This window comes from Pseudophryne corroboree, chromosome 2, assembly GCF_028390025.1.
Source record: "Pseudophryne corroboree isolate aPseCor3 chromosome 2, aPseCor3.hap2, whole genome shotgun sequence".
NCBI lineage: Eukaryota > Metazoa > Chordata > Amphibia > Anura > Myobatrachidae > Pseudophryne > Pseudophryne corroboree.
This window is the reverse complement of record NC_086445.1, coordinates 997102869-997107023: the sequence shown is the minus strand read 5'-3', so window position 1 is coordinate 997107023 and position 4155 is coordinate 997102869.

Genomic DNA, 4155 nt, shown 5'->3' with positions numbered 1-4155 from the left:
TTCTTTATACATACATACTACTACTACTACATCTCTTTATCAACCAGTCTATATTAGCAGCAGACACAGTACAGTACGGTAGTCCACGGCTGTAGCTACCTCTGTGTCGGCACTGGGCAGTCCATCCATAATTGTATACCACCTACCCGTGGTTTTTTTTTCTTTCTTCTTTATACATACATACTACTACTACTACATCTCTTTATCAACCAGTCTATATTAGCAGCAGACACAGTACAGTACGGTAGTCCACGGCTGTAGCTACCTCTGTGTCGGCACTGGGCAGTCCGTCCATAATTGTATGCCACCTACCCGTGGTTTTTTTTTCTTTCTTCTTTATACATACATACTACTACTACTACATCTCTTTATCAACCAGTCTATATTAGCAGCAGACACAGTACAGTACGGTAGTCCACGGCTGTAGCTACCTCTGTGTCGGCACTGGGCAGTCCGTCCATAATTGTATACCACCTACCCGTGGTTTTTTTTTCTTTCTTCTTTATACATACATACTACTACTACTACATCTCTTTATCAACCAGTCTATATTAGCAGCAGACACAGTACAGTACGGTAGTCCACGGCTGTAGCTACCTCTGTGTCGGCACTGGGCAGTCCGTCCATAATTGTATACCACCTACCCGTGGTTTTTTTTTTCTTTCTTCTTTATACATACATATTACTACTACTACATCTCTTTATCAACCAGTCTATATTAGCAGCAGACACAGTACAGTACGGTAGTCCACGGCTGTAGCTACCTCTGTGTCGGCACTGGGCAGTCCGTCCATAATTGTATACCACCTACCCGTGGTTTTTTTTTCTTTCTTCTTTATACATACATACTACTACTACTACATCTCTTTATCAACCAGTCTATATTAGCAGCAGACACAGTACAGTACGGTAGTCCACGGCTGTAGCTACCTCTGTGTCGGCACTGGGCAGTCCGTCCATAATTGTATACCACCTACCCGTGGTTTTTTTTTCTTTCTTCTTTATACATACATACTACTACTACTACATCTCTTTATCAACCAGTCTATATTAGCAGCAGACACAGTACAGTACGGTAGTCCACGGCTGTAGCTACCTCTGTGTCGGCACTCAGCAGTCCATCCATAATTGTATACTAGTATCCATCCATCTCCATTGTTTACCTGAGGTGCCTTTTAGTTGTGCCTATTAAAATATGGAGAACAAAAATGTTGAGGTTCCAAAATTAGGGAAAGATCAAGATCCACTTCCACCTCGTGCTGAAGCTGCTGCCACTAGTCATGGCCGAGACGATGAAATGCCAGCAACGTCGTCTGCCAAGGCCGATGCCCAATGTCATAGTACAGAGCATGTCAAATCCAAAACACCAAATATCAGTAAAAAAAGGACTCCAAAACCTAAAATAAAATTGTCGGAGGAGAAGCGTAAACTTGCCAATATGCCATTTACCACACGGAGTGGCAAGGAACGGCTGAGGCCCTGGCCTATGTTCATGGCTAGTGGTTCAGCTTCACATGAGGATGGAGGCACTCAGCCTCTCGCTAGAAAAATGAAAAGACTCAAGCTGGCAAAAGCAGTAGCACCGCAAAGAACTGTGCGTTCTTCGAAATCCCAAATCCACAAGGAGAGTCCAATTGTGTCGGTTGCGATGCCTGACCTTCCCAACACTGGACGTGAAGAGCATGCGCCTTCCACCATTTGCACGCCCCCTGCAAGTGCTGGAAGGAGCACCCGCAGTCCAGTTCCTGATAGTCAGATTGAAGATGTCAGTGTTGAAGTACACCAGGATGAGGAGGATATGGGTGTTGCTGGCGCTGGGGAGGAAATTGACCAGGAGGATTCTGATGGTGAGGTGGTTTGTTTAAGTCAGGCACCCGGGGAGACACCTGTTGTCCGTGGGAGGAATAGGGCCGTTGACATGCCTGGTGAAAATACCAAAAAAATCAGCTCTTCGGTGTGGAAGTATTTCACCAGAAATGCGGACAACAGGTGTCAAGCCGTGTGTTCCCTTTGTCAAGCTGTAATAAGTAGGGGTAAGGACGTTAACCACCTCGGAACATCCTCCCTTATACGTCACCTGCAGCGCATTCAAAATAAGTCAGTGACAAGTTCAAAAACTTGGGCCGACAGCGGAAGCAGTCCACTGACCAGTAAATCCCTTCCTCTTGTAACCAAGCTCACGCAAACCACCCCACCAACTCCCTCAGTGTCAATTTCCTCCTTCCCCAGGAATGCCAATAGTCCTGCAGGCCATGTCACTGGCAATTCTGACGAGTCCTCTCCTGCCTGGGATTCCTCCGATGCATCCTTGCGTGTAACGCCTACTGCTGCTGGCGCTGCTGTTGTTGCTGCTGGGAGTCGATGGTCATCCCAGAGGGGAAGTCGTAAGCCCACTTGTACTACTTCCAGTAAGCAATTGACTGTCCAACAGTCCTTTGCGAGGAAGATGAAATATCACAGCAGTCATCCTGTTGCAAAGCGGATAACTGAGTCCTTGACAACTATGTTGGTGTTAGACGTGCGTCCGGTATCCGCCGTTAGTTCACAGGGAACTAGACAATTTATTGAGGCAGTGTGCCCCCGTTACCAAATACCATCTAGGTTCCACTTCTGTAGGCAGGCGATACCGAGAATGTACACGGACGTCAGAAAAAGACTCACCAGTGTCCTAAAAAATGCAGTTGTACCCAATGTCCACTTAACCACGGACATGTGGACAAGTGGAGCAGGGCAGGGTCAGGACTATATGACTGTGACAGCCCACTGGGTAGATGTATGGACTCCCGCCGCAAGAACAGCAGCGGCGGCACCAGTAGCAGCATCTCGCAAACGCCAACTCTTTCCTAGGCAGGCTACGCTTTGTATCACCGCTTTCCAGAATACGCACACAGCTGAAAACCTCTTACGGCAACTGAGGAAGATCATCGCAGAATGGCTTACCCCAATTGGACTCTCCTGTGGATTTGTGGCATCGGACAACGCCAGCAATATTGTGTGTGCATTAAATATGGGCAAATTCCAGCACGTCCCATGTTTTGCACATACCTTGAATTTGGTGGTGCAGAATTTTTTAAAAAACGACAGGGGCGTGCAAGAGATGCTGTCGGTGGCCAGAAGAATTGCGGGACACTTTCGGCGTACAGGCACCACGTACAGAAGACTGGAGCACCACCAAAAACTACTGAACCTGCCCTGCCATCATCTGAAGCAAGAAGTGGTAACGAGGTGGAATTCAACCCTCTATATGCTTCAGAGGTTGGAGGAGCAGCAAAAGGCCATTCAAGCCTATACAATTGAGCACGATATAGGAGGTGGAATGCACCTGTCTCAAGTGCAGTGGAGAATGATTTCAACGTTGTGCAAGGTTCTGATGCCCTTTGAACTTGCCACACGTGAAGTCAGTTCAGACACTGCCAGCCTGAGTCAGGTCATTCCCCTCATCAGGCTTTTGCAGAAGAAGCTGGAGACATTGAAGGAGGAGCTAACACGGAGCGATTCCGCTAGGCATGTGGGACTTGTGGATGGAGCCCTTAATTCGCTTAACAAGGATTCACGGGTGGTCAATCTGTTGAAATCAGAGCACTACATTTTGGCCACCGTGCTCGATCCTAGATTTAAAACCTACCTTGGATCTCTCTTTCCGGCAGACACAAGTCTGCTGGGGTTGAAAGACCTGCTGGTGAGAAAATTGTCAAGTCAAGCGGAACGCGACCTGTCAACATCTCCTCCTTCACATTCTCCCGCAACTGGGGGTGCGAGGAAAAGGCTCAGAATTCCGAGCCCACCCGCTGGCGGTGATGCAGGGCAGTCTGGAGCGACTGCTGATGCTGACATCTGGTCCGGACTGAAGGACCTGACAACGATTACGGACATGTCGTCTACTGTCACTGCATATGATTCTCTCAACATTGAAAGAATGGTGGAGGATTATATGAGTGACCGCATCCAAGTAGGCACGTCACACAGTCCGTACTTATACTGGCAGGAAAAAGAGGCAATTTGGAGGCCCTTGCACAAACTGGCTTTATTCTACCTAAGTTGCCCTCCCACAAGTGTGTACTCCGAAAGAGTGTTTAGTGCCGCCGCTCACCTTGTCAGCAATCGGCGTACGAGGTTACATCCAGAAAATGTGGAGAAGATGATGTTCATTAAAAT